General features: G+C 34.3%; 1 protein-coding gene across 2 annotated transcripts in view; it reads right to left on the bottom strand.

Moving 5' to 3' along the window:
- Positions 1-18,825, bottom strand: part of LOC114334818 (uncharacterized) — a 905,910-nt gene that overhangs the window by 376,977 nt on the left and 510,108 nt on the right. For both annotated transcript variants that reach the window (XM_050662384.1, XM_050662383.1), the window contains exon 3: positions 13,792-13,864. The gene's annotated coding sequence lies outside the window, so the exon portion shown is untranslated. The remainder of the gene's footprint in view (positions 1-13,791; positions 13,865-18,825) is intronic.

The raw sequence follows: 18,825 nt of genomic DNA, 5'->3' as shown, positions 1-18,825 counted from the left end.
AAGTAACTCGAGTAGAGCCATGTAACTAACACATTATTAAATGTCGAACTTGCTTTTGTTTTGTTATAATAAATTAATTTATTGATTATAACAAAAATCTTTAATTTGTTTAAATAAAAATTGTTTAAATAATTAGACATCTTTCAAATGAGAATATTTGTGTTTTTAACGGCAAAAGGTACACTTGTAGTAAGTTTACCTAAAAAAAGTCTACAACTGGAAAGAATATGTAGTTTTCGGAATATGTGGTATAATTGTTTTGTTTAAATAATTTTAAAAATATCGTTAAATTCTTCATTTAACTTTGATCAAATATGTTTCTATTTTGTTTTTGATTATGCTGAATCCGAATATGGCATTGTAATTTGAAAATTCTTATACAGAAGCTCTTATACAGTGTGTCTGCGTAGCTAGGGACCACATGAAAAACTTTTTTATTATCAATTTCATGAAAAAAAGTTATTCTTCATAAAATGCTCTGGATAGTCAGAAATCTAAAACACAACCATCAGATATCAAATTTTATCAATTTTATACGAGTTACGTCAAAAATATTAATTTCGTTAAAGAGTCAAGTATCTACCTTTATATCCCAGAATATCAAAAATTGCTATTATGAAAAGTTGTTTGAAATTGGAAATTATATCTAAATATACAATTACATCATTCTAATCGAAAAAAAATTTTTCAATTTTTTCTCAAATTACGGATAGTCATCATCATTTTATTATAATTATGATAACTATTTTATTGCCACTTTTACGAAAAAAAGTTATTCTTCATAAAATGCTCTACCTGGTCTAAAATCTAAGATACAACCATCAGATATTAAACTTTTTTAATTTTAGACGAGGTATGTAAAAAATACGAATTTTTCTTAAGAGTTAAGTGCCTTTATTATTCACAATATTTTAATTAGAAAGATGTAATTGAACACTAAAACAAATTTTTTAATTCCAAACAACTTTTCTCAATAACAATTTTGGATATTGTGAAATGTAAAGGTAATTTACTCTTGAATGAAATTCATATTTTTTGACATACCTCGTATAAAATTAATTTAATTTGATATTTGATGATTGCATCTTAGATTATATGCGATGCAGAGTATTTTATGAAGAATAACTTTTTTTCGCAAAACTGTTATTAAAAAAGTTATCAATAGGTTTCCAGTTACGCAGACATACTGTATAAGAGCTAAAAAAAATTACTTTTGTTCAACATTTTAGTCCTGTCGCCAGGGGGGGTACAACGGCCTCGTTAATTCAGATGGACTTACTCAAGTTTTTTTTATGTATTTTGACCCGTAGAACACGAATTTTTTGGGTAACAGTTGATCCGAATGTCGATAAGATTGTTATAGACCAAGAACTTGAGGAATCAAATAACAGCGATTTTTGGCAAAACAAAACAATATTTTGTATTTTTTGGGCCATTTTAAGTAAAAAATATTTCTACAAGTTTTTTCGTAGGATGCACAGTTTTCGAGATAAACGCGGTTGAACTTTAAAAAAATCGAAAAATTGCAATTTTTGAACCCGAATAACTTTTGATTAAAAAATAAAATAGCAAGTCTGCTTACCGCATTTGAAAGTTTAAGTCAAATTATATCGGTTTTGATTATTTGCATTGGTAAAAATTTATTTTTTTATTGTTTAACAAAGCTATAAACACGTAGGGTTTCCCGTGCTTTTACATGCGTTTTAACGCATGTAACGTAGAAATAGTCTTGATTGCACTAGTACCTATTCTACCTACTCGTTCGATTTTAAATGAGAAATCATAGAAACATCACTCACGCACTAGTTGTTTGTAGCTTTGTTTAACAATAACACAATAAATTTTTAGCAATGCAAATAATCAAAACCGACATAATTTGACTTGAACTTTCAAAGGCGCTAAGCAGAATTGCTATTTTATTTTTTAATCAAAAGTTATTCGGGTTTAAAAATTGCAGTTTTTCGATTTTTTCAAAGTTCAACCGCGTTTATCTCGAAAACTGTGCATCCTACTAAAAAACTTGTAGAAATATTTTTTGCTTAAAATGACCCAAAAAATACAAAATATTGTTTTGTTTTGCCAAAAATCGCTGTTATTTGATTCCTCAAGTTCTTGGTCTATAACAATCTTATCGACATCCGGATCAACTGTTACCCAAAAAATTCGTGTTCTACGGGTCAAAATACATAAAAAAAACTTGGGTAAGTCCATCTGAATTAACGAGGCCGTTGTCCCCCCCCCTGGCGACAGGACTATTTATTGTTGTTGAAGCTTATTTTTAAATGTATTTTAAGTAAGTTTTACAGAAAAAAAGTTTTGATCACTTTGTATAAACATTTTTTTAGCTGGAATTTTCGGTTTTTGTATTACATTTTTGTTACTTTTCTTAAAAAGAAATAGTGTATTTCATTTCTAAAGTAAAATAATTTAGTGAATTTTAAAGATTACATCCCAAGATTTAAAAAAAGCATTTATAAAACTGTAATAGATCTGTTCAAACTTGAGTAATACCGTCTTAAAATGGTGGTAATTCTATAGAACTGCGAAGATTTCAAAAATTACATTTTTTCAGACGTCATATCATTTGAATTAAATTTTTGTGAGTGTTTTGAATAAAATATCATTTAGTAAGATGATTGAAAGGTAAGGTGTGCAAAATTGAGAGTTTTATAAGAAAAATTGTATTAGTTACACATTTTAAAATCATTTTTAAACAAAAATTTATGTAAGGCTCATTTGCGCCCACACCGTACTTATGCCCATACATTTTATTTCTTTCTATTATAACCATAAGATAGCTTAATTATTCTTCTTTCAGGTTCAATTTGTAAAATTTCATTTGATCCATTAGTTAAAGAATTACATTAAAATAACTCAACCGTGCACTTCGCCGTACGTTAGTTTACAGTGCGCCAATGTTTGTGAGAAGGGTGACTTTAGCGTTATAAATAAAAAATTATAGAAAATACAGATTTAATTTTAGAAAATTCTGTATACTGGTTTTTTTTTGTAAAATTTTCTTAATTTTTCAATGGTCAATTCAGTTTTTTTCTAAAATTGATATTTTCGGAGTTATTTAAAAAACATCTAATTTCGTAGTTTATTTTTGTTTAATAAAAAATGAAGCACCCACTTCTCGAGTAGAACTTTTTGATATGTTGTTTATTAAACATTTCTTAATGAAATTACAGAAAGTTCCATCTTGTTTGATTTTTTCCGAAGTGAAAATCTATATGCACTCCTCTAAAAATAATTTTTATCTGTATAAACAAAAAATTGTTAGTGAAAGAGTCAAATTCGAATAGCTCGATCAGCGCATTTAGATGCAATTTGAGCTGAGTAAAGACCCTGTGATTAAAATATTATATAAATGGGATGAAAACCATTAAAAAAGTAATAATTAAGAAATTTGAGTATTTTATAATTGAATAAACCAAAAATTGTTCGTTAAAAGTTCTTTTCTATAGTTAAAAAATTTTGAGCGCTTATATTAAAATTCCGAAACCGTTCCCAACTGTTCAGTCAACAGATTTTTCCGTGTTGCAAAAAACAATTCGAAACTCGGCGGCGGCGGCGGCGGTGGCGGAAGTGGTACACATAATTATGAGTGAGTGAGCCCTAGCCCCGCCGTATTAGCGAGTGTGTACTGAACAGGCGTCACTAACACTGCTTGAATATGTAGAAAATGTACTCGGGAAATGTTACATTTTGTGTGTGGTTTTACGGCAGAGGACGTGAAAAATTAAATACATGCGGTAAGGACAAAATTACACTATGAAATGTATTCTTTGCATTTGCGGTAAAGGGGTTGTGGAAGAATGCAAGCAAGTCTGGAGCAGAGTTGCAAACAACTTTATATTAGTAAATTTTAATTTAAAACGGGGATGGCGACTAACCGCAATTTATTTTTGAATATGTCACGGTGAATAAAATACAGGAAAACTTTTAGTAATGGTCGAAAAAATGCCATAATAGTTTAGCTGTTTAAACTGGTTGTCACTATACAAGAGAGGCATGCACATATAATAATAATAATAATAATACAGTGGATTATTATGACATGGATGATTTGAAATTAATGAATTCCACTCGAAACCAACACGATGAGATGCTAAAAATTGTAGAAACTTTTTCTAATGATATTATTATGCACTTCGGACTAGACAAGTGCCGTATTTTAAATATAGTCAGAGAAAAAGTACAACCCGGAGAATTCAATATGCAAAATGGCCAGAACATCGAGGCCATGGGTGAAAACGATATGTATAAATATCTTGTTGTAAAGAAAGCGCGAAAAATTGACCATAAACAAATGAAAACAGAGATAACTACTGAGTTTATACGAAGGGTAAAACAGCTGCTTCGCTCGCACCTTAACAGTAGAAATTTGCTTAAGGCACTAAACACTTAAGCATGTTCCGCGCTTAGCTACTCATTTGGCATTGTTAAGTGGACAAAAGCGGACATAGAAAATCTTCAGCGAAAAGTAAGAACGCACCTCACAAAGGCACAAAAACACCATCCCAAAAGTGCAGTAGAAAGAACGACATTACCACGGAATTTAGGAGGAAGAGGACTTATGGATATATGTGAGCAATTAGACAAACAAATTGCTAACTTAAGAACTTATTTTCAGATGCAGGCTGAGACATTTACTCTACACCGCGTTATCTGCGCAGTAGCACAGTAGATGACACAACACCGATTAGACTGAGGGAACCAGACATGCGTATAAACCATTTCACTAAAGACGAAAAAGTGCGCGCCTGGATGGGTAAACCTCTGCACGGGCGACATCCCAATGAGGTCAGCCAAGACTATGTCGACAATATAGCGTCGAACTACTGGTTGACATCAGGAAAGATGTTCCCTGAGACGGAGGGTTCATTACTGGCCATTCAGGATCAGGTTATACCAACCAGAAATTACCTGAAATATATCGTCAAAGACCCTCAGGTTCAAACTGGGACTTCTCCAAACGGACCATCTCCCATATTATAAATACGTCCCTGAGAGTATGCTTGAGGATGCCAACTACAAGTTATACTGGGACCGCACTGTGCTCACAGACCAAACAGTTGCACATAATAGACCAGATCTCGTACTAGTTAATAAATTAACAAGACAAACAACACTAATTGATGTGGCGGTACCTAACAACAATAATCTACGTAGTAAACTTACTGAAAAGATCGCCAAGTACAGAGATCCGGAAATTCAAATACGAAGACAATGGAGAATGCAAAGCACTCAGACAATATCTATTATAATCTCTACTACTGGAGTCATTCCGAAGAACCTCCTCGAAAACAATAAAAAGCTGGGTCTAAATGAACATCTGCATAACACCATGCAGAGAGCTGTAATACTCGCGACGGCCAGATGTGTACCCAAATTTCTGGGAGATACTCCAGCATATCAAGTCACCTAGGGCTCGATAACACGGAAAGAGTCCCACCAGAGCTCAATCCTTTTGATACCGTAGATATCTAGGATGAGTAAATTTTTCCCTTATAGGGAGTGTGAGCCGTATGGCTAAATCTGGATAAATAATAATACAGTTTATTTGTAACAAATAATTGTGCATAACATAAACTCAGTTTCTCACAGAAGTTCTACAGTACAACTTGTGCGTGAGGGTTAGATTTTGATTATAACAAAAAACACTAATTGATTTTAAAATTTACAAAAAGGAATCAAATATAGTCTTTTTCGTTCATTTGTCTCCAAATTTGGGCTCCTTTTGTCACTAATTCAGTTACTGCTAAATGTTGTTTATCGGACCTACGGAAATCTCTCATAAAATACAAGAAAGGATTGCGAAACATTTCCTATGGAACTCTTCTGGCGGGACTTCGTTTTCTATGAGAATTATCATAATTTTTGAGTGTATTTTATCAATTTTTACAATAATTTTCACAATTCAAACACTTATAAGTGACACTTCAAATAATATATTATGTGAAATTATATAAATAATAATAACAGAGTTATGTGGACTCTATTAGGTTTTTGGTTCAAGAAAAATTAGAGAGGGATTAATATACAGACAATATTTAATTGATTTTATTAAAGATCTTACCCAAGTCACTGTTTATTCGCGTGTCGATCAACATTACATATTCTAGTTTTACACGTAGTTGCTTCTCGTACCACGATTAATTGTTTTTACCGGATTAGAGGTTTATACACTACGGATTAATATTTTACACCATTTCACAGAGAGAAATACACTAATTTTACCACATGCCTATTGCCTTCAAACGGAGAAAGTAAAGAAAAGAACTGTTGCCAACGGTGATCGACAAGCAAGAGATATTTGCACGTCTGTTGTCCTTGCTGTACTCGGGAAATGTTACATTTTGTGTGTGGTTTTACGGCAGAGGACATGAAAAATTATATACATGCGGTAAGGACAAAATTACACTATGAAATGTATTCTTTGCATTTGCGGTAAAGGGGCTGTGGAAGAATGCAAGCAAGTCTGGAGCAGAGTTGCAAATAACTTTATATTAGCAGATTTTAATTTAAAACAGGGATGGCGACTAACCCCAATTTATTTTTGAATATATCACGGTGAATAAAATACAGGAAAACTATTTAGTAAAAGTCGATATATGTACATGCCATAAGAATTTAGCTGTTTAAAGTAGTTGTCACCGTACAAGAGAGGTATGTAAAATAATTCATATAATTTCAGAGTCGTATAGACTGTATTAGGTTTTTGGTTCAAAATAAATTAGAGAGAGAGAGTATGATATACAGACAATATCTAATTGAGTTTATAAAAAATCTTACCCAAGTCACTGTTCATTCGCGTATCGATCAACATCACATATTCCAGTTTCACACGTGGTTGCTTCTTGTACCAAGATTAATTGATTTTACCGGATTAGAGGTTTATATATTACGGATTAATGTTTTACACTATTTCACAGAGAGAAATACACTAATTTTACCACATGCATATTGCCTTCAAACGGAGAGGGTAGAGAAAAGAACTGTTGCCAACGGTGATAGACAAGCAAGAGATATTTGCACGTATATATTTGCGCGTCTGTTGTCCTTGTTGTACTCGGGAAATGTTACATTTTGTGTGTGGTTTTACGGCAGAGGACGTGAAAAATTAAATACGTGCGGTAAGGACAAAATTACACTATGAAATGTATTCTTTGCATTTGCGGTAAAGGGGTTGTGGAAGAATGCAAGCAAGTCTGGAGCAGAGTTGCAAACAACTTTATATTAGTACATTTTAATTTAAAACGGGGATGGCGACTAACAGCAATTTATTTTTGAATATGTCACGTAGAATAAAATACAGTAAAACTTTTCAATATAGGTTGGACAATTACATGTACAATGTACACCACAATCACTGAATAGTTTACACTCTTTAATATCCAGTGGCCAATTTTTTGAATTTTTACCTCGTTCAAACGCACCTTTTACGTAAAAGTGACGTTACAAGTGGCGGACCCAGAATAGGTTGATTAAAATTAAAAAATCAAAATAAAATAAATCTATTTTACAAAATTTAACAAAACGGAAAGTACAGAAAGACATTTTTTTTTTAAATAAAATTGAGTTATAATTATTGAGTTTGGCAATTACTTTTGGCTTTGCGCGTGATATAAACGGCATTTTGGACGCTTTTAATAACTTCTTATTTTATTTTTCAATACGCACTAAAATTTTTGACAAGCAATTTGACATTTAGTAAATCCGTACGACACTGCGATTCTACAGTATTACAATATAAAAATAAAGGTGTAAACTATTCAGTGATTGTGACTACATATTATGTGAAATTATTAAAATATTTTCAGAGTTTGTGAACTGTATGATAGATGCGTTTCAAATGAATTTCGAAAGGTAATTATGTTACACAGACAATATCTAAATTAAGTTTATAAAAAAGGTTACCAATACGCAGGTTTTACACGCGTTTGTCTGTCTTCCGTGGATACACGTGTACACTTCACTGTTTGTACATATACTATACAGTATGGCCCTGTAAGTTGTATCCATGTGGAATAATTTTTCATTATTAATTTTACGAAAAAAAGTTATTCTTTATAAAAAGTTCTGCATGGTCCAAAACCCAAGATTCAACCATCAGATATCAAATTTTATGAATTTATTTTTTTTTTTATTTAGCGTATGGCTTAAGTATATCACAGAATATATTTAGATTTATGCATTATACAATGCATCACAAACAGATGTCCAATTTTTTTATATATTCGATTGACCCTTCGGTTGCCATTACAAAGTCTATAGGTTCGCCTGTGTATGCTCTGCGTGGGCAGTCCTGAACAATGTGACTGATCGTCTGTCTTGCAGCGCCGCAGTCACAACAAGGCGAGGGGAGTTTACCCCATCTGTGGAGGGTGTCGGCGCATCTTCCACAGTTTGTTCGAATTCGATTAAGGGCTGCCCAAATCTTACGGGGACGTTCAAATTCGCCAGGTTTCCCTATGATGTCCGGTAGACTATGGTAATGCGGATCGGTCCTACTTTCCCAATCTTCTCTCCATCGGGTATTTAAGTCAAAGTTGGATTGCTGCAGCGCTTGAGCAGATTGTAGAGGGGGTAACCTGGATCGTAGACGGTTTCCAAGAATATCGGGGATGTCGTTGTGGACTAGAAGCTGGCGACTGTCCATTATTTTGTTATATTCTTTAACCAATGCATGTTCGCGGCGTAGGTTGGGTGGTGCTATATTACTAAGGGTAGGTAGCCACATTGTAGGGGTGGGCTTAATTGTGCCTGTTATCATACGCATAGTACGGTTTAGTTGGGTGTCGACCAGGTGGGTATGCCTGCTATTTAGCCACACTGGAGCACAGTATTCTGCCACCGGATATATCAGACCAAGAGCAGAGGATCTTAATGTTGATGCTGTGGACCCCCATGTAGTGCCGCAGAGTTTCTGTATTATATTGTTGCGTGTTTTCAATTTTGCTGCTGTTTTCGTCAGGTGTTCTCTGAATGTGAGCGTTCTGTCTAGAGTAACCCCAAGGTATTTCGGGTATTTATTGTGTTTTAACAGCTTGTTATTAAAATACACTCGCAATTCTCTGTTTGCCAACTTGTTGTTTAGATGAAAAGCTGATACTTCAGTTTTTGTAGTACTTGGCTGTAGTCTCCATTTCTTAAGGTATTCGCTGAGGATGGATAAGTCATTCGTGAGAGTGATTTCTGTAGTTTCTAAAGATTGGTGGCTTGTTGCAAGGGTCCAGTCGTCAGCATATCCAAACTTCCGAGATTCGGTTTCAGGCATGTCAGCAATATAGAGGCTGAAAAGTAAAGGGGCAAGGACAGAACCCTGTGGAAGACCATTGTTAAGTTTCATCTGTCTACTCGTCTCCTTTCCCATTATAACCTGGAAGGCTCTGTTGGTCAGCATGTTGTCAATGAGGTTAATTATCTTTCTGCAGGGGATAATGCGGGCCAGTTTATATATTAATCCCTGTCTCCAAACAGTATCATATGCTGCTGTTAGATCTATAAATACTGTTGCTGTCTTTTGTTTCTTTTGAAAACTAGCTTCTATAAAAGTTGTTAATGACAGCACTTGGTCCGTACAGCTTCGATGAGGGCGGAAGCCAGCTTGTTCAATGGGGACATTTTCTAGTATCCTGTGACTAATTCTGTTGAGGAGAAGCTTTTCTAATAGTTTATATACCATGCTGAGTAGAGCTATGGGGCGGTAGTTTTCTGGCTTATCGTTTGATTTGCCCGGTTTCGGAATTGCAATTATCTTTGTTCGCTTAAGTGTGAAAGGAATGTTACCTGACTGAAGTATATCATTAAAGAACATTGCAAGCCACTGTTTCGTGTATGCACCACTGTGTATCAAGAACTCTGGATGGATACCATCAAACCCAGGTGCTTTACCTGATTTCATTTCTTTCAGCGCATGTGTGATTTCAGAAATAAGTATTCTTGCTGAATATTCGGAGTTCGTTCTGTTCATTTGTTTGTTTTTTATGAATGTTATACGAGGTATGTCAAAAAGTTTGAATTTCACTCAAAAGTAAAGTAGCTTTTTTTTTTCACAATATTGAAAATTGTTATTAAGAAAAGTTGTTTGGAATTAAAAACTATATTCTAATATGCAATTATATCCCTCTAATTAAAACATTTTTTGAAAAATTATTGATAACTAACATTATTTTCAGTTTTTTAAATTCTGATAGCTCTTTTATTATTAATTTTCGAAAAAAAGTGATTCTTAATAAAAAGTTCTGGATGGTCTAAAACCTAAAATACAACCATCTTATATCAAATTTTATCAATTTTATACGAGGTATGTCAAAAAAATTTAGATCAAAAGTAAAGTACCTTTATAGTTCAGAATATTTCAATTAAAAGGATGTAATTACATACTGAAACATAATTCTAAATACCTTTTCATAATAAAAATTTTTGATATTGTGAAAAATAAACGTATTTTACTCTTGAGCGTAATTCATATTTTTTGACATACCTCGTATAAAATTAATAAAATTTGACATAAGATGGTTGTATTTTAGATTTTAGACCATGCAGAACTTTTTATTAAGAATCACTTTTTTCGTAAAATTAATAATAAAAGAGTTATCTGAATTGAAATCATTCATCATTCTCTTTGCCTTATCCCTATGCGGGGTCGGCTTCCCTAATTGCATTTCTCCACACAATTCTGTTTTGGGTCATATCAATGTTAATCCCCTTTACCAACATGTCCTGCCTTATCGCCTCCCCCCAGGTCTTCTTTGGTCTTCCTCTCCTACTCCTTCCAGGAATCTGCACTTCAGCTATTCTTCGTATTGGGTGATTAACGTCTCGACGTTGAACATGACCGAACCATCTTAACCTATGCTCTCTCATTTTGGCATCAATTGGTGCCACACCTAGAGTTCCCCTAATATACTCATTTCTAATTTTATCCTTCTTTGTCACTCCACTCATCCATCTAAGCATTCTCATTTCCGCCACATGCATTCGTTGTTCCTCTTTCTTTTTCACTGCCCAACATTCAGTTCCGTACATCATAGCCGGTCTTATGGCTGTTTTATAGAATTTTCCCTTCAGCTTCATTGGAATTTTTCTGTCACACAACACACCACTCGCTTCTTTCCACTTCATCCATCCAGCCCTAATTCTACTGCATGCATCTCCATCTATTTCTCCATTACTCTGTAATACCGATCCTAGGTACTTAAAACTATTGCTTTTCACAATCATTTCACCATCCAAAGATACCATTTTATTTGTAGTAGCTCCATCTTTAAATGAACATTCCAAATACTCTGTTTTTGTCCTACTAAGTTTTAAACCTTTTTCCTCCAGAGCTTGTCTCCACTGTTCCAGTTTTTGTTCTAAGTCTCTTTCACTATTTCCTACTAACACGACATCATCAGCATACATTAAGCACCATGGAATGTTACCCTGTAGTTTCGCTGTTATCTGGTCCAAAACTAATGAGAATAAATACGGACTAAGCACAGAGCCTTGGTGCAATCCTACTTTCACATGAAATTTATCAGTCTCTCCCACACCTGTCCTAACACTAGTCGTTACTCCCTCATACATATCCCTCACAATCTTTACATATTCACCAGGGACTCCTTTCTTATTGAGTGCCCACCACAGAATCTCTCGAGGAACTCTATCATATGCTTTCTCAAGATCAATGAATACCATATGAGCGTTTGTTTCTTTACTCCTGTATTTTTCCATCAACTGCCTTATAATGAAAATTGCATCTGTTGTTGATCTACCCTGCATAAAGCCAAATTGATTCTCGGATATTTCGGTCTCTTCACGTATCCGTCTGTCAATTACTCTTTCCCATATTTTCATGGTGTGGCTAAGCAGTTTTATAGCCCTGTAGTTTGTACATTGTTGTATATCTCCCTTGTTTTTGTAAACAGGTACCAGTATACTGCTTCTCCATTCGTCTGGCATTTGTCCGACTTCCATAATTCTATTAAATAGACCTGCTAGCCACCTTGTTCCTGTCTCTCCCAATGCTCTCCATACTTCCCCAGGAATATCATCTGGTCCTACCGCTTTTCCTTTCTTTATTTTTTGAAGCGCTTGAGCCACTTCCTCGTTGGTTATTTTGGTGACCATTGCTGCTACTGTCTCCGTTGCCTCTACAGGCTGTCTGTCAAATTCTTCATTTAATAAGCTGTCAAAGTACTTTCTCCATCTCTTTTTGACTTCCCTTTCGTGAACTAGTATTTTATTATTTTCATCTCGGATACATCTAATCTGATTAAAATCTTTTGCTTTCCTTGCTCTCTGTTTGGCTATTTTATATATCTTCGTTTCGCCTTCCCTGGTATTAAGTTGATCATATAGGTGTGAATACGCTTCTGCTTTGGCTTTTGCTACTGCTACTTTCGCTTCCTTTTTCGCCACCATATAGTTTTGAAGATCTGTGTCGGATCTGGTTTCTTGCCACTTTTTATATAATTTTCTCTTCTCTTTTATTTTTCCTTGTACTTCGTTTGACCACCACCAAGTCTCTTTATCCTCAAACTTTTTTCCTGACGTTTTCCCAAGTATTTCCATAGCAGTCTCTCTAATACTACTGGCCATTTTTCTCCAAATTGTATTAGGGCTTCCTTTCATGTTCCAACATATTTTTTCTACTATTCTTCTCCTGAATAGACCTTCTTTCTCATCTTTCAGCAACCACCATTTGATTTTTTGTGGTCCTCTCCGATATTTTTGTTTAGTTTCTGTTTCTTTGTTTAGTTCAGTTATCTGAATTGAAATAACTGAAAATAATGTGTTATCCACAATTTTTCCAAAAAATTTTTTTTTCAATTTGAAGGATGTAATTGCATACCTACTAGGATATAATTTTTACTACCAAACAACTTTTCATAATAGCAATTTTCAATATTGTGAAAAATAAAGCTACTTTATTGGTCTGGATCCCGCGTATGAAAAAAAAGTTGATTAATAGCAAGCTGAAAATTTGTTAATAGCTTAAGGGTGTCTAGTCGGACAAACTTTGATATATGGGAACACTGGAAGAGGGGAAGTTTTAATTGTGGAACAGGTTAAAAATTTGGAACGGTCAGACCACGAAAACGGCACATGTATTTTGTCCGACAGAACAGACTTAAACTCTCCGAACAGAGATTAAACTCTCATGCAAAAATCAGACTGCTATTTATCACCAAATGGGCGTTTTAATGAGTGGAACATGTAGAATATGTCAAATGACAGGAATTATGACAGGTGATAAATAGCAGTCTGATTTTTGCATGAGAGTTTAATCTCTGTTCGGAGAGTTTAAGTCTATTCTGTCCGACAAAATAAATGTGCCGTTTTCGTGGTCTGACCGTTCCAAATTTTTAACCTGTTCCAGAATTAAAACTGCCCCTGTTCCAGTGTTCCCATATATCAAAGTTTATCCGACTAGACACCCTTAAGCTATTAACAAATTTTCAGCTTGCTATTAATCAACTTTTTTTTTATACGCGGGATCCAGTATTCATGAGTGAAATTCAAACTTTTTGACATACATCGTATAATTTTTAAAAAAAAAATTGATATTTGATGGTTAAATCTTAGGTTTTCGACCATGCAGAGCTTTTTATGAAAAATAACTTTTTTTCGTAAAATTTATATTAAAAAAGTTTTCTATATGGATAGAACTTACAGGGACATACTGTATATTTATTTATATTAATATTAAGTGTTGAAATCGTAATTTGAGCCCCTTACTATTTCCTTTACTTTGATATGAATGCAAAATAATAGTTTTGAAATCTTAAAACTTACCGAGAAGAAGTGTGGTGGCTTTTAAGGTTTATCGTGCAAACACCAGAAGACTTAGTTAATTAAATCCATCAGTCTGCAAAAAAGAAAATAAAATAACACTCTCACGAATCTCCTATACAATTTTGATAACTTATTTTGGCAGTTTTTTATATTCCACATAATTTTATTACTACTCACGACAGATATTAAACATTTGGGGATATAAAAGTATATTGCCATATTTACGCCTCGAATAAAAATCTAAACAATTTAAAAAATTTATTGGTCTGTGTGAATCCTCATAGCACTCGACACAATACGGTCTCAATACGGGCTCTAAAAACCCTGAAGAGCGGAAGCAATTTCTTCCAGCATCGAAACAAGTACATGGAGATTCAATTCTTCCCAAGCGATGACATTTTTAGAAATAATTCCACAATTAGCCAGACTCTTTCCTGATAATACAAATCTTCATCTCGTGAACAGAGCAATTTGGTTTCAGCAAGATGGAGCAACTCCTCGTTATTTTCGAGGCGTTCATGAGTTTCTCGACAAAACATTTCCAAATCGTTGGATTGGAAGAAGAGGTGCAATCGAATGGCCAGCAAGATCCCCAGATTTGACACATCTAGATTATTTTTATGGGGTTATTTAAAAACTAAAGTGGGTGCAAGTAAACCACAGACCATCCAAGAACTAAAAGACTATACAAAATAAAAATGTTATTAACAGATTAATGTGTAACATCGGTAATAAAAGGTATATCCTGAGATCCTATTTAAAAATTTGATTTCACAAGTTTAAGTCTACCTTTGCAATTAAGAGGTGGGGGTGAGTGGGAACCTTCTTATGAAAAAATGGCTGTAAATCCGGTTCTGCTAAATCGAATTTTGCAAACTTGGTCTTGTTGAAAACAGCTCTTCTTCAACTTCAACAACGTAAGAGTTTTAATTTCGAAACAGCATATTCAGTAATATGTCAGCTGGGAGGCGGTAAGGCGGTATTTAATTATTTTCAGGAATCTAGTTTTCTTTGGAAAATATTAAATACAAGTATGCATTTTTGATCCTTTATTACAAAATTAGATCAAATTAGCAACAGAATAGCGAAAACCACATGTTGATACCTTTTTTCTGTCTCGAGATACCTTAAGAAACGTATACATTTTAAACATAACTGTTACTGTCATCGGTAAACGAAGTTAAGGAAAGGTAGTGTGCTGTGGAAAAAACGAAATATTTTTTAGATGTCAACGTGTATTAATTAAAACAGCAATAGGACAAACAACAAACAACCCTATAAAATATAACAAAGAAATTAAAACAACTACTTAGTGACCACTTTAATGTTCAAATTATGGCCTATAATTTTCGATGCAAGTATTTACTCTTTAAGAGTATATTGAACAGCAGTCTCAATTTCTGCTCTCGCAATGCTTTGCATGGCGTTTCCTACTCTCTGGATCATGTTTTCTCGAGTAGTGAGCCTAGCGGCCAAAACAAGATCTTTAATCCACCCACCTAAATAAAAGTCTAAAACAGTTAAATCTGGGGATTTGGCTAGCTAAAAAATAGGCTTCCACGTCCTATCCGTCTATCGGCGAATGACTCATCTAAAAATCTCTTATTACTCTGGAAAAATGCTCGGGACAACCATCGTGCTGAAACAATATGGACCTACGAACTGCTAGCGGTACATCTTCCAGAAGAAGAGGCAATTCATTCCTTAAAAAAATTAGATAGCGTTCACCAATAATAGCATTATCGAAAAGAAAGGGTCCAATTATCTGACTATCAAGATATTTAACTTGTTGGTGTGGGGACGGTTTGGTATTTTACTTTTATTTAGGTATGGGGACGGATTGAAGACCTTTTTGTCTTCAATGATCCAGAGAATACGAAACCCCATTCAAAGCATTTCAAAAGCAGAAATTAATTCTGCTGTTCAATCTACTCTTGAAAGAGTAAATGCTTGAATAAAAAAAAATGATGGGCAATAATTTGAACATTTGAGTCGTCACTAAGTAGTTGTTTTTATTTCTTTGTTATATTTTATAGTGTTGTTTGTCTTATTGTTGTTTTAATTAATTATATACGTTTACATCTGGAAAATGTTTATTTGTTTTTTCCACAGCACACTACCTTTCCTTAACTTCGTTTAGCGGTGACAATAACGGTTAGGTTTAAAATTTACACGTTTCTTAAGATATCTCGAGACAAAAAAAAGGTATCGACATGCGGTTTTCGCTATTCTGTTGCTAATTTGACCTATTTTGTAAAACAGGATTAAAAATGTATACGTGTATTTAATATTTTTAAAAGAAAACTAGATTTCTGAAAATAATTAAATAACGCCTCCTAGCTGGCATATTACTGAATAGGCAGCTTCGAAATTATAACTCTTATATTGACTAAAAAGAGCTGTTTTCAACAAGACCAAGTTTGCAAAATTCGATTTAGCAGAACCGGACTTACAGCCATTTTTTCATAAGAAGGTTCCCACTCACCCCACCTCTTATTTGCAATGGTAGACTTAAACTTGTGAAATCAAATATGCGCATAATTTTATGAAGAATACGATGATCGGATTCCCAGTGCCCTTTTATTAGGCAAATTTTGTAAAATTTTGATTTTTTTATTTTTGATATTCAATTACGCCCTCTAGCGGTGAACCTAGAATTATGAAAATAATTTCCAGGCTTTTCCCGAGGCAACTTTTGTTATAAATATAATATTTTTTTCTCAAAGCTGTAGTATAAACAGTTCCTGAGATATGGCCGAGAGCCATTCTTATTGGGACACCCGGTACATTTAGCAACGTCGAATTTCGAAGTATGTCCAAAATAAATATTTTATCCTACATAAAATACAAGACTTAGTTAATTAAATTCATCAGTCTGCAAAAAAGAAAAATAACATAACACTCTCACGAATCTCCTATACAATTTTGATAACTTATTTTCCCGTTTTTTTATACTCCATATATATTTTTATTACTGTTCACGACAGATATTAAATATTTGGGGATATAAAAGTATATTGCCATATTTACGCCTCGAATAAAAATGTAAACAATTTAAAAAATATATTGGTCTGTGTAAATCCTCATAGCACTCGACTCAATACGGACTCAATACGCGCTCTAAAAACCCTAGAGAGCGGGAGCAATTTCTTCCAGCATCGAAACAAGTACGTGGAGATTCGATTCTTCGCGAGCGATGACCGCGAAAGGCGACGTGTTCACTATTAAACGCCAGAGCTGGTGGTCAAGCCATCATCAAGAAGTTATTACTTCCTGGAGAGGTCTTTTTATTTCTGCTGGACACTTTTCACATAACGATATTTTTCTTAACGAATTTTATAATAAAGATTTAGTAATGGCTCTTATTCTTCCCATTTTTATGCACGTAGAGTTAAGTATTCCCTCATGTGATGAATAAAGAGGATGGAATTTTGAGTAATGTACGAGGATGTACTGCCAATTTCTTAGCCTGTTATAGACAAACAAAATTGGATTATTAAACATACTCTTCTTGTACGCAGTTCTCGAAAATTAGTCACTAAATATTTATTATTCAAAATACTACTTTTAACTGGAACATACCCAGCCGGTTAGTTTCAGGAAAGTACGATGACCATTATAAATATTGTTATCCATATTTAGTCATACAGCTCTCAGTCCATCTAAGGCAAAAATTCACTCATACTAGATACCTACGTTAATAAAAGGATTGAGGTCTGGTAGAACCCTTTTCGTTTTATCGAGCCTTAGGTGACTTGGTATGCTGGAGTATCTTCCAAAAAGTTTCGTACACATTTGGTCGTCGACAGTAGTAAAGCTTTCTGCATGGTCTTATAGAGATGTTCACTCAGACCCAGCTTTTTCATGTTTTCTAGGAAGTTCTTCGGAATGGCTCCACTAGTAGAGACTATAATAGTATTGTCTATTAGGTACTTTGCATTCTCCATTATCTTCGTATTTTAATTTCCAGATATCTATACTTGACGATCTTTTCAGTGTATTTAGAACATCAATGTTTGTCTCGTTAATTTATTAACTTATACAAAATCTGAGCTATTATGTGTCACTGTTTGGTCTGTAAGCACAGTGCGGTCCCAATACAGCTTGTGGTTATCATTCTCAAACATACTCTTCGGAACGTATTGATAGTATAGGAGATGGTTCGTTTGGAGGAGTCCCAGCTTGACAGCTATCTGTACGATAATTTGTACATATGTGAGAGTCTGAATAGAGGGTATGATCGTAGACTGTAGTTATGATTGCTAGTTTAGTGGTTCAAGTGGGAGTATTAAGGTTTTATACAGACAATATTGATATGTAGATAAAGAGTCTTACCAAGTTGTGAAGCCTTGTTGAGTTGACTGTTCTCGTTCCACGTGCCTCGCGTTTTTACTGCTGTGAAATCATGTATGGCGTCACTCCCGAATTAACTGTTCGTGCACGACTTTTGATTGTTCGTTTCAGCCCAAACGAAAGGCTGTACCGTTAAGAGATGAGCGGTACCCAAGTTGACCCTTCGAAAGGTCGTAGAGAAAAGAGATTTCACCTTCGTGGCGAGTGGTACGTGTTGACCGTTCGACCGGCTGATGAGAAAGAGAAAAATTTCTTCTGTCGCGAATCCAAGTATAATTATTGTCTGTCTGTAGAGGTAAGGGTAAAATTAGGAAAGGATGAAATAGTACTATTGAACAGGGTTGTCTCTGCAATTATTTAAAGTTACGGGTTATAATTGCAGGTTCAATGCAGTAAAAAATATAAGAAAATTTTTTTCATGTGAAAATTTAACACTATCTCTTGTCTCTTTCTTACTAAGTCATGCCGTTCCTTATACTCAGTTGCAGCAAATGCCTGGCACCCCTGGTAATATGTTGCAGTTTCCTGGGCTTGACAGTTAGAGGCAATATCAGCGCGCAGAGAACGCGCTCCAAAATTGCAGCTTTATTTTGATTATTTTGAGATATTTGGCATACATATTCGTAATATAGTTATGGATGGCGGTGCAGAGCCCAATTTGAGAAATATAGTAATATGTGA

This window comes from Diabrotica virgifera, chromosome 9, assembly GCF_917563875.1.
Source record: "Diabrotica virgifera virgifera chromosome 9, PGI_DIABVI_V3a".
Taxonomy (NCBI): Eukaryota; Metazoa; Arthropoda; class Insecta; order Coleoptera; family Chrysomelidae; genus Diabrotica; species Diabrotica virgifera.
This window is presented reverse-complemented; position numbering and strand designations above follow the sequence as displayed.